This window comes from Poecilia mexicana, unplaced genomic scaffold (assembly GCF_051168715.1).
Source record: "Poecilia mexicana isolate PSO_F unplaced genomic scaffold, ASM5116871v1 scaffold_10, whole genome shotgun sequence".
NCBI classification, from domain to species: domain Eukaryota; kingdom Metazoa; phylum Chordata; class Actinopteri; order Cyprinodontiformes; family Poeciliidae; genus Poecilia; species Poecilia mexicana.
The window spans coordinates 33,007,904-33,020,772 of NW_028263379.1; the positions used below are offsets into that span (position 1 = coordinate 33,007,904).

At 43.0% G+C, this 12,869-nt stretch overlaps 1 long non-coding RNA gene across 1 annotated transcript; it reads right to left on the bottom strand.

Annotated features, from left to right (window-relative positions):
• Window positions 1–8,327: 8,327 nt before the first annotated feature.
• LOC106913804 (uncharacterized) lies at window positions 8,328–8,850 on the bottom strand. The gene is made up of 3 exons (XR_015764386.1): window positions 8,717–8,850; window positions 8,582–8,645; window positions 8,328–8,510 (listed from the first exon to the last, which is right to left on the bottom strand). It is a non-coding gene; the product is annotated as an uncharacterized LOC106913804 (long non-coding RNA).
• Window positions 8,851–12,869: the final 4,019 nt, after the last annotated feature.

The window sequence follows — 12,869 nt, forward strand, 5'->3', positions numbered from 1 at the left end:
CAAGGGAGGGGACCCTGGCGGTCTGATCCTCAGCTGCAGAAGCTGGCTCTTGGAACGTGGAACGTCACCTCTCTGGTAGGGAAGGAACCGGAGCTAGAGTGCGCGGCTGAGAGGTTCCGGCTAGAAATAGTCGGCCTCACCACGACGCATGGCTCTGGTTCTGGAACCAGTCTCCTTGAGAGGGACTGGACGTAATACCACTCTGGAGTTGCCCACGGTGAGAGGCGCCGGGCAGGAGTGGGCATACTTGTTGTCCCCCATCTTGGCACCTGTACGTTGGGGTTTACCCCGGTGAACGAGAAGGTAGCCTCCCTCCGCCTACGGGTGGGGGCACGGGTTCTGACTGTTGTCTGTGCTTATGGGCCAAACAGCAGTTCAGATTACCCACCCTTCTTGGAGTCCTTAGAGGGGGTACTGGAGAGTGCCCCTCCTGGGGACTCCCTTGTTCTACTGGGGGACTTCCACGCTCACGTGGGCAATGACAGTGAGACCTGGAGGGGCGTGGTTGGGAGGAACGGCCCCCCCCCGACCTTAACTTGAGTGGTATTCTGTTGTTGGACTTCTGTGCTCGTCACGGATTGTCCATCACGAACACCATGTTCAGGCATAAGGGTGTCCATATGTGCACTTGGCACCAGGACACCCAAGGCCGCAGTTCGATGATCGATTTTGTCACCTTTTCATCGGCTCTGCGGCCATATGTCTTGGACACTCGGGTGAAGAGAGGAGCTGTCCACTGACCACTACCTGGTGGTGAGTTGGCTCCGGTGGTGGGGGAGGAAGCCGGTCAGACCTGGCAGGCCCAAACGTGTAGTGAGGGTTTGCTGGGAACGTCTGGCGGAGTCCCCTGTGAGACGGAGCTTTAACTCCCATCTCCGGCAGAACTTAGAACACGTTCCAGGGGAGGTGGGGGACATTGAGTCTGAGTGGACCATGTTCCGTGCCTCCATTGCCGAGGCAGCTTATCAGAGCTGTGGCCGCAAGGTTGTTGGTGCCTGTCGCGGCGGCAACCCTCGAACCCGTTGGTGGACACCTTTGGTGAGGGATGCTGTCAAGCTGAAGAAGGAGTCCTATCGGGGCTTTTTGGCCAGTGGGACTCCAGAAGCAGCTGATAGGTACCGGCGGGCGAAGCGGCATGCGACTCGGGTGGTCGTTGAGGCAAAAACTCGGGCATGGGAGGAGTTTGGAGAGGCCATGGAGAAAGACTTCTGTACGGCTTCGAGGCGATTCTGGTCCACCATCCGGCGGCTCAGTTGGGAAAGCAGTGCAGCACCAACACTGTGTGCTGCTGACCTCAACTTGGGACGTTGTGGGCCGGTGGGCAGAATACTTCGAAGACCTCCTCAATCCCACCAACATGCCTTCTGTTGAGGAAGCTGAGCCTGGGGACTCTGGGTTGGGCTCTCCAATCTCTGGGGACAAGGTCGCCAAGGTGGTTAAGAAGCTCCTCGGTGGCAGGGCCCCGGGGGTGGATGAGATCCACCCGGAGTTCCTTAAGGCTCTGGATGTTGTAGGGTTGTGTTGGCTCACGCGACTCTGCAATATTGCATGGACATCGGGGGCAGTTCTCCTGGATTGGCAGATTGGAGTGGTGGTCCCCCATTCAAAAAGGGGAACCAGAGGGTGTGCTCCAATTACAGGGGGGTCACACTCTTAAGCCTCCCTGGTATGGTCTATTCAGGGGTCCTGGAGAGGAGGGTCCGTTGGATAGTCGAACCTCGGATTCAGGAAGAGCAGTGTGGCTTTGTCCTGGTCGTGGAACACTGGACCAGCTCTACACCCTCAGCAGTAAGTCGACCTCGTTTCCGGTGAGAGTTGGACTCCGCCAAGGCTACCGTTTGTCACCGATTCTGTTCCTTACTTTCATGGACAGAATTTCTAGGTGCAGCCGAGGTGTTGAGGGGATCCGTTTTGGTGGCCTTAGGATCACATCTCTGCTTTTTGCGGATGATGTGGTCCTATTGGCTTCATCAAGCCGTGATCTGCAGCTCTCGCTGGAGCGGTTCGCGGCCGAGTGTGAAACGGCCTGGACGAGGATCTGTGCCTCCAAATCCAAAGCCATGGTCTTGAGCCGGAAAAGGGTAGTGCCTTCTCCGGGTCAGGGGGGTCGTCCGGGTCAGGGGGGTTGTCAGGGGGGAGTTTAAGTATCTGGGGATCTTGTTCACGAATGAGGGAAGAAGGGAGCGGGAGATTGACAGGCGGATTGGTGCAGCGTTTGCAGTGAAACGGGCGCTGTACCGGTCCGTCGTGGTGAAGAGGGAGCTCAGCCAAAAAGCGAAATTCTCGATTTACTGGTCGATCTACGTTCCCACCCTCACCTATGGTCATGAGCTTTGGGTCATGACCGAAAGAAGGAGATCATGGATTTAAGCAGCCAAAATGGGTTTCCTCCGGAGGGTGGCTGGGCTCTCCCTTAAAGATAGGGTGAGAAGCTCGGTCATCCGGGAGGGACTCAGAGTAGAGCCGCTGCTCCTTCACGTCGAGAGGAGCCAGTTGAGGTGGCTCGGGCATCTGGTAAGGATGCCTCCTGGACGCCTCCCTGGTGAGGTTTCCGGGCACGTCCCACCGGGAGGAGGCCTCGGGGAAGACCCAGGACACGCTGGAGGGACTATGTCTCTCGGCTGGCCTGGGAACACCTTGGGGTTCCCCCGGAGGAGCTGGAAGAAGTGGCTGGGGAGAGGGAAGTCTGGGCCTCCCTTCTGAAGCTGCTGCCCCCGTGACCCGAGCCCGGATAAGCGGAAGATAATGGATGGATGGATAGCATAATTAGCTTAGCTACAGACTACTGTTTGCCTAATTTTCACTAGCATTTAATGAATTGAGGAAAAACATTACCAACATATTCATATATTTAACTTGTTCCCTGTGCCTTTTACCACTTAACCTGATTAGTGTGTGAGTAGAAGCTCTAACCCACGTCCCTCCTGACCTGTTCTCTCCTGAGTGAAATTAAAGCTGCAGTATGTAACTTTTACATAAATATTTTTTTTCACATAATTTTTTTTAAAACTGTCATTATGTTGTGACAGTATGGTATGAGGTAATCTGTGAAAAATCTATTTCCTCTGCCTTCTCCCAATGCTAGAAACAACCAGTCAGAGGCAGGAGAGTTTTAGTGCTGTCAATCACAATCTCATGTGGTGCTGCTCATCCTTCCTCCTTCTCGATTTGTGTCATGCTGCAGCTAGCATAGCACAGAGCTGTGCAGATTCAAACTGTGAATGCTCAGTTTAGTTAGCATAGCTACCAATGACGGCAGATAAACAGTTTCTTGTAAATGATAAGTTGTTTCTCCACTATTAGCACATTTAGCAGTGAGTGAATGAGGCTAACTGACAGTGCTAAGAGTGTCCTACTAGTTCTGATTGGTTGTTTTGGTCGGAACGGTGCATTACATTAACCAGTAATAGTAATTCAGGAAGGAGATGGAGGAGAATGATTGTTTTCACAGATTATCTGTCTCATAACAAACTGCTACGACATCGTGACAACTTTAACAAATATGGAGAAAACATGTTTTTTATTAAAGTTATGTACTGCAGCTTGAATAAAATGCAAATACATAGCAGTTTTAGAGGTCTGGATTGCTTTATGTGTAGTTGCACATTGCTTTTGACTGTTGCTCATGGGGGGAGACATTTCAGTAATCTAAAACTAATAGAAAAAATTTAAGCAACCTATTTGCATATTGGATGTGGACTGTTGGATGTTAAATTCATGAGCAGTGTTGTGGTACTCGAAGTTGGTCTTGGTCTTGTCTTGGTCTCGGGTTAGGTGGTCTTGAACACAACACTGTTCATGAGCAGTAAATACTGTGCTAATTATCAGTATTGAACTGAAAAAGCAAGGCAGATGCAAGTCTTTAAAATTATGACGCTTTTTATGGGTCAAATAGACTAAAATAATTTTAACAGCAGCTGTGGAGGGGGGCCCAAACAAATTTTTTGTCAGGGGGCCCAAGATTTCTAGCAGCGCCCTTGCCCGTAGCTGCTGATTAGTTATTTCCTTCACCTTTTCTCCCTGTTATTTAAGTTTGAGCGCACCTTGGTGGGGCGTGGGATTCTTGTCTGGGTTAGTGTCTAAGTTGTCTTTGACATCAGAGCTGTCATAGTGCCACAGTGTCTGGGTTTGCTAGAGTAGACTGAGTTTCTGGTTACCAGTGTAATTCAGAGTCCGACCTGTCCCGTTTGGGACTAATATGAAGAATAAAAGAGAAACCCCACGCCGCTTTCCTGTGAGTACTTTCCACGTTCCAAAAACAACTGAAATAACTGAGCACTAACTGAGCACGATGCTGCCTGACATGCTATTGGCTGGTGTTTGCAAAGCAACCAATCCAGGAGCATCATTTATTTTCTTTGATGCTGATTGGCTCTACTCCCAAAACGGAAATAAGGAAGACTGTAGATGCTAGCTTCTCTCTGGTGAAACAAGGACGGTTTCTGATGTGTATTTTTCTCTTTTGCATATTAGAATAAATGTAGTGTTTTAACTATCAGTATAAGCAGCTATAAGTTGCTAAGAGAGAATCTAAAGTATCTGGAGATTTTGGCTGTTTGACGCCGGTTGTGGTCCTTGACCCCTGCGAATATCTTGGGTCCAATAAAAAAGACGCTTAGTCATTACCGTACACATAAATCTCTACATAAGTATCATAACTTTAAATATTTATTACAAATACACATTTTCTCTTTTTTTAAATCACTGTAAGAGTTAATCAACCTGCTTTTAATCATTGCTTCAGTGCTCATTCATCCTTTCAGCAACATTTTTCCCAGAAAGCAACAGAAGTTGAAGGTTTCAGCATTTCTGATTTCAATAGCAGAGTAGAAAGGCTGAAGAGGTTATTAGATTTTAGGAATAAAAAAGGTTGAAATGAAACATTCTGGTATCAAGGAGAGGTAATAAATATACTTATTAAAATATGTTGTCATGACAACAATTCTTGAAAAACAAAATCTTTTATATAACCTTTTTTGATTACCTTCTTATCCTTCATGGTCTGTTTACTGAAATTAGTTCTGTTCTTTTCTTCTGGTGGGTTTGTGAGCAGGTAGTTACCTGCAGTGTGATTTGTTTAGACCGCCACCTGAAATTTTTATTTCAGTTAGCTTCTGTTATTTCTGAATTCATTCTTTCAATGGTCAATAGACGTTTGCCTTGCTTAGTAGTTATTGTGAAATTCTCCCAATGCATTCAGGTGTCCTTGTTCATACCACTGCTCTTTTCCCAACCTGTCTTACCTCAGACCCACGCTGCCTTTCACCTCGTTCATGTTCAAGCTTCAGTTTGCTTTGGAAACTTCTCTGCTTTAAACTAGTGTTTCCAGGGGTGCTATGGTGGCGCAGGGGCAAAGCACAACCCACATATTGAGGCATTGGTCCTTGTGTCAGTGATTGCAGGTTCAATTCCTGGCCTGGTGACATTCGTCACATGTTTTCCCCCTCTCGCATTACCCTCTTTCCTGTCAAACTACTTTCAAATAAAGGCCACTAGAGCCAACAAAACTTTAAAAAAAAAAAAAACTGGTGTTTCCATATGGAGGGTTCTACAGGTCCAAAGATAAATGCATAATACAACCCCTGGCAAAAAGTATGGAATCACCAGTCTTGGATGAGCACTCATTCAGACATTTCATGCTGTAAAACAAACTCAGATCAAAAACATGATACAATATTAAGGTCATTCCAAAGTGCAACTTGTTGGCTTTCAGGAACACTCAAAGAAATGAAGAGAAAATATTGTGGAAGTCAGTGAATGATACTTTTATTGACCAAGCACAGGGAAATAAATATGGAATCACTCAATTCTGAGGAAAAAAGTGTGGAATCACTCAAATTGGAGGTAGAAAAAAAAGGACACACCCAGTCTATTTCCTTTCCCTAAATGGACACCTGCCCCAGATTAGATGTGCCCGTTAGTGTGCAGTTCAAAACACCTGCAGTCATGACACCTTGGAGGGCTGCTGGACGAAGTGGAGTGGTGAGAACCATGGCTCCAACAAGAGAAATGTCCCTTGAAACAAAAGAGAGGATTGTGAAACTTCTTGAAGAAGGTAACCCGTCACGCATGGTTGCTAAAGATGTGGGCTGTTCACAGTCAGCTGTATCCAAGATATGGACCAAATACAAACAGCATGGAATGGTTGTTAAAGCCAAGCGTACTGGTAGACCAAGAAAGACATTAAAGCGTCAAGACAAACAACTAAAGGCCATTTGTCTTGAAAACCGAAAAAGTACAACTAAACAGATGAAGCATAAATGGGAGGAAGTTGGAGTCAATGTATGTGACCGAACCGTAAGAAATCGCCTAAAGGAGATGGGATTTCAATACAGGAAAGCTAAACGAAAACCAGCATTGACACCTAAACATAAAAGAACGAGACTCCAATGGGCTAAGGAGAGGCAATCATGGACTGTGGATGACTGGATGAAAGTTGTCTTCAGTGATGAGTCAAGAATCTGCATTGGACAAGGTGATGATGCTGGAACTTTTGTTTGGTGCCGTTCCAGTGAGATTTATGGAGAGGCCTGCCTGAAGAAAACAACCAAATTTCCACAGTCCTTGATGATATGGGGCTGCATGTCAGGCAAAGGCACTGGGGAGATGACTGTGGTTAATTCTTCTATCAATGCACAAGTTTACATTGACATTTTGGACAGTTTTCTCATCCCTTCAATTGAACAGATGTTTGGTGATGATGAAATAATTTTCCAAGATGACAATGCATCGTGCCATCGGGCAAAAACAGTGAAGGCATTCCTTGAAGAAAGACACATTCAGTCGATGTCATGGCCTGCAAATAGTCCAGATCTCAACCCAATTGAAAACCTGTGGTGGAGATTGAAAAAAATGGTCCACAAGAAGGGTCCAACCAGCAAAGCTGATCTGGCAACTGCTATCAAAGAGAGTTGGCACCAAATTGATGCAGAATACTGTTTGTCACTCATCAAGTCCATGCCTCAAAGACTGAAAGCTGTTATAAAAGCCAAAGGTGGTGCAACTAAATACTAGTGATGTATTTTGAATGGTCTTTTGTTTATGCGTTTTTCATGATTCCATACTTTTTTCCTCAGAATTGAGTGATTCCATATTTATTTCCCTGTGTTTGGTCAATAAAAGTATCATTCACTGACTTCCACAATATTTTCTCTTCATTTCTTTGAGTGTTCCTGAAAGCCAACAAGTTGCACTTTGGAACGACCTTAATATTGTATCATGTTTTTGATCTGAGTTTGTTTTACAGCATGAAATGTCTGAATGAGTGCTCATCCAAGACTGGTGATTCCATACTTTTTGCCAGGGGTTGTACATAAATTCATATATTTACAGCAGTGGTTCTTAACCTGGGTTCGATCGAATCCCAGGGGTTCGATGAGTCGGTCTCAGGGGTTCGGCGGAGCCTCTGCCGCGGAGGTAAAGACACACTGTGTAAAGTCGTGATGACGTGCCCCGCTTTGCAATCACATTACATTGCTTAGCCAATCAGTGCTGCGGAGGAGCATTGATTGAAGGAGTTCCACTCTCAGCATGGATTTGAACTTGTGTCTTTAATTACTTCAGCAAAACTCCCCGTTTTTACCAAATTCTGTAGCTTTCGGTGTACTTCTAAATCTGCTCCTTAGTCGCATCTTTTCAGGGTTGGTACTGCCTCTAGTGGAGTGGGGGTGGTAACACAACTAATATAATTACATTACTAAATCAGAATACTGCAAAGTCTTTATTATTAATTTTTCATTCTCTTAAGAATGTAGAGCTAATTAAATGATCTAAACAAGACACAAGTAAGTTCTACTGGAAATGAGGAGACAAGATTCAGAAAGTTCTACAAAATTTATTAAACTTCAAAATATCTTTAATTTCCAATAATCTACGGAGAAATTGAATGGTTAAAACAGTGAATGCATTTGACAAGATAATAAAATGTCTAAATTTCAAAGGAAACTGAGGCTTACCGATGGGGGAAGTAGTGAGGGAAGGGGCAACATCCAGTGCAGAAAAAAAGGGGACCACCCTGGACACTACAAAACACAGCAAACAAAAGAAAAAGGTGCTCCAACAAAACACACAAGACAAGACACCGCCACCAGGGGTCACCACCGCCACCACAGAAGCCTCAGTCCCTAAAAGACAGACAAGAAAATGAAACAATACAAGTAAAACAGTGATACAATAGCCCTACAATGTTGTACTTTATCCCCAAGGAAAGTGCAGATTAGTATTTTAAAACAATTGTTTTAAAATACTAATAATTTGCTCTATTCTTTTTAGCCTTCTGATTCATCAGCATTGCACCTGGAGTGACACTTATAAATTTATAAGTAGGCAAAACAGCAGCGAGTGTCACTCCAGGTGCAATGCTGATGAATCAGAAGGCTAAAAAGAATAGAGCAAATTATTAATACAACTGCTAACAAAAACATAACTTGCAGCAGCTGCTTACCTGTGACCTGATAAATGACTGCACTGCCAAATAATCAGATCCCCAATTCCGCTTAGATGCAGTGCAACTGTAAGAAAACGCTATGTGAAGGTTTTGTTTACATGGGGTAGACGTTACTTAGCCACGCTAAGCCCTTACCTTCCTGTCAGCAAATGAATGAACGGACAGATCGGTCCAAATATTGGAGGTGCAGCAAAGGAGGCTAAGCAGATAAACCAATTAGTATTAATAGCCATTATTAAAGCCGACAAACGATAAAACAGCCACGCTTACCCAGAACAGTGCAAACAAAGGAAGCAGATTTGGTTGACGTCACGACGCAAGCAGCCTCATGACAGGTGAAGGCTTGCTTATATGCAGCAGCTGAAATTGGCCTTAAAGTGGCAGCGCACCATTTATGCTGCTACACATACATACATACATACATACATATAAACATGTATCCAATATATATTATTCAGTATTAATCATTATTTATTTGTGTTTATATAGTTATATAAATATGTATTGATATTACTAAATAATTTATTAAATAAATTATGAAGGGCTGTGTGCTTTGTAAAATGCTCATCATACATCAATATCAGAATATTCCATTCCTATTCTATTGTGTTAGCCACTAGCATATTTAAATATGCTGAACTATGTATTAAAAACATACTTAAAGAATACAATTGTTTATAAATGTAGCTTTGATAGATGTTTGAATATGGTTTCCAGTAACAAAAAAGCGTGTTATGATCGATTAAATGCGCTGATACATCATTGTGCCTGCTAAACACATAACGCTGAGTGGAGTGGTGGACCGCTCCAAAATGGCCGCCCAAAATCTCGTCAGCGACAATAGGCGAGAGTGGTTCATGAGGCGCCTATTCTTATATTATGTCTATGCTCTTTAAGCCCGGAGACTACAGTTTGGTTGAGGCGGACCATGAAGATTGGTTGAGGTGGACCGTTTGGTCAAAAGCCGGAAATCCGGCCCCTAGCCGGAGCTCTTTAAGCCCTGAGAGCGGAAAATATGGTAATCAGCGCAGCTCAAGTCAGCTCTACTCGGTTTTAAGGGTTCTTCTAGTAGTAACATTCATGTGGTACCAGACTCCTTCATAGAGGTTCCAGGTGAGAAGAGTCAACGTCAGAAGAGTGCTGGCCTCTGATTGGTTGGGAGGGGGATTCACTGGTTTCATCACAAGAGCAACTAAATTACAACACCATAGACTGAGACTGCAGAATATTCAGCACAGCTTCCATGTCCTCTGTTGTTGTGTCAAGTACAGATCGTGTCACGTTACTTTTTGTACTCTGGAACCACCCAGCTCCATGGCAACCCCAACCATTACAGATGTTACCCTACTGTAATGTAAAATCAAACTGTGGAGAGTTGAGTGGAATTGTGCTAAAGGCCCTTTCGGTAGTGGAAAGGGCCTTTAGATCTGTTAAGAAAAAATATGCTAATATACAAACTGCTGGTGCTCATTCCTGTTGGACTCGCTTGTTTTAAGGTCAGACAGGCAGAAAAACACGTTTGTCTTCCATTGGAAAAATAATATTATTTAATAATTTATGATTTAATTAGAGCACATTAACATATGAAGATAGAAAATTATTAAATGTAGTGCTAATATGTGGAAGAAAAAGTTTAAAGCTTTATGGTTTTTAAACATGTCGAGAACCATAAAGAGAAGAAGAAAAAAATCGCCAGACACTGCAGGAATCCCCCACGGGATGAAATTTTAGAGACAAAGAGGGAAGGGGAAAAATGAAGGTACAAAACTCTGGAATTGCTTGAGAGAGAAGAAAACAATTTGTACTGTAATGGTTGGCCCTGGGGTTCCAGTTTGGAAAGAGAAACTCATTCGGCGACTCTCTGTAATTTAATTTACCAGCTTGGTGATTTAAAAAGCCTCTCAAGTGGAATGTGTTTGTTGGCGGGCATGTGTGAGTGTGTGACCGAGAGAACAGTATACGGCTGCTGTTGTCTGCATGTTTTGCTTGTTAGAAAACCTATTTTAAGAAAGCCAGTCTGTTGTTTATTCTTACAGTTCAGATGAGTATTTAACATATGGGGCCCGAAAAACACATTTTCTCCATCCTAATTCCCAGCATTTGCTGTGCACCAATTTCATATTAATAACATTTTCATGGATTTTGCCTTCCTTGTTATTTTTCCTTTCAGCATTGTATGTTTGTATTGTCCTCAAAAGGTTTCTCCTTCCAGATGTCAACCATCAAACCTTCATTTAACCATGGTTCAGCAGTCTTCTGCAGAGTTCCAGTTCAGCTCACCTTCCACACAGCTTAGTTAATTTAAAATGTAAAGAGAAGTAAACAAATGAAGTTTAACTTAACTATGTACCAATTCAGTCCAATTAATTCTAATCAGCTTTGCATGTATACAAGTTCAATTCCAAATAAATGAACTGCAGAACAATTCAGTTTAGAATATTACTATGTTTTGGAGAAAGCAGTTGCTAAAACAGTTGCTGCTAATAGCAGCTGTTTTAGCAGAATTGCCATTAATTACTTATTAATGGCAAATCATTAACTGATTTATCTTGATATAAGAAAACAGTTATGCAAACAGACTGTATCAGTAAAAAGAATGAAAATGAAAACTGATTAGAATTATCTGTTGAACTGGGCTGTATTTATCTGGGAGGTTTTACTCTCGTTCACTTCTTTTTTACAAAATCCTCAAAATTCATTTTAAATACACTAAGGTCACCTATGTTTAATGGTAGTTTCTAACCTTCCTATTGAGATTTTAACTGTATGTGGTTAGACTTTGCTCTAAACATATAACCTAACCTCAGCCTGTATTGCAGGACCAAACTGGTATGTTACAGGAACATAGCCAATCATTTTTAATACAACTTCCAAATAAACAAATGGAGAGATGCTGAAAAAATCCTGAAGGTTTGGAGAAAGTACTGGATAAGTTCCAGGAAAGTTCCTGGACAGAACGGGAAAACCTGAAAAACGTTCTGGAAAAGATCCTGTAAGCTCCACTCTGATACCTAATATGATTCAAGAAGGTAAGCACCGAATTCCATGAACTTTCCAGTAACACTGAATTTTAATGGAGGGAGATTTTAGTTTGATGGAGAAATAAACAATCTACCACGTAGAAAAAGTGTTATACAGTGATCCCTCGTTTTTCGCGGGGGTGGCATTCTGAAAATAACCCGCGATAAGTGAAATTCGCTAAGTAGTTACCTTTATTTTTTTTACAACTATTACACAGCATAATTAAATACTCTACATTGAAACCAAAGAACAAACCTGTTTTCAGGTCAGCAGATGTGCGTGTGCATCATTCACGGCATTAATGTCATCCGGAGTCATGTCATTAACCCTTGTATGTCGAAATGGGGTCCAACCGACCCCATACACGTAAAACTTGTATCATTTTCCATAGTCCTGTACGTTTGCCTCAGTCCTCGCACGTGTAACCAGTGTATAGTAGTAGTGCTCTTTACTAATAACCTAGTCTTATACAGTCAGTTAACCTTGATGTGTTCTGCGTTGTGTTCAGTTGAAGAATTGAGTCAGACCATTAGAGTTGCTGGTTGATCTTTAATGCAGGTTGCTGGCAGAGGCCTGCACAAATAGAAATAAAAATGCCCTTTAACATGCAGCTCTTCCATTCACAGGAGTGGGAATTCCCCTAGCAGATAAGCACATGGAGAAACCCTGTGACTAACTAATAACAATATCTGCTCTAACATTTACAAAAAAATGTTCTGAACTTGTCAAAAGAAATATATGTATTAAAACAAACATTCACAGCTGCATGTACTTTCCATTATTTTATAAATTTCATAAAACTTGCTTAACCAAGAGCAAAGAAAATTTCCTACCTCTTCTCAGGCAGCCTAGCGCCAACTGATAGTACAGCACTGATGTCATAAGATACTCTCTTAAAGTGACAGTAAAGGTAGTAGTGTTTACCAATAAATAAAATAATACAATTCTTAAAATATAACAAAAAAAAAAAAAAAAGGATTCTTCAGTGTTAATCAGGATTCTACGGAGCCCCCCAGGGGACATGGGGAATTTTTTTTCTTTTGCGTTCCCTCGCAAAACTTTTGCGTTCCCTCGCAATACTTTTGCGTTCCCTCGCAAAACTTTTGCGTTCCCTCGCAAAAGGTTTTGCGTTCCCTCGCGTTAATAATAATAAACATGTTTTCACTGAGGCTCTATAAGAGCAATATGAATTAAATAAGTAATTATTGATATGACAGGAGCAGCGGCTTTGACACCTGGTGGTGGGCGTGTCGATGTGGGAGTGACGTCATCAAGTATGAATGGGAAGGTTACTGGCTGCTGCTGGCTGTGTGTATGAGGAAGAGGGTGAGCTGGGTGGTCAGTCCTCGCAATGTTTGGAGCATGATAATCAAAATTAAATAAATCGATAATTGTGACAGAA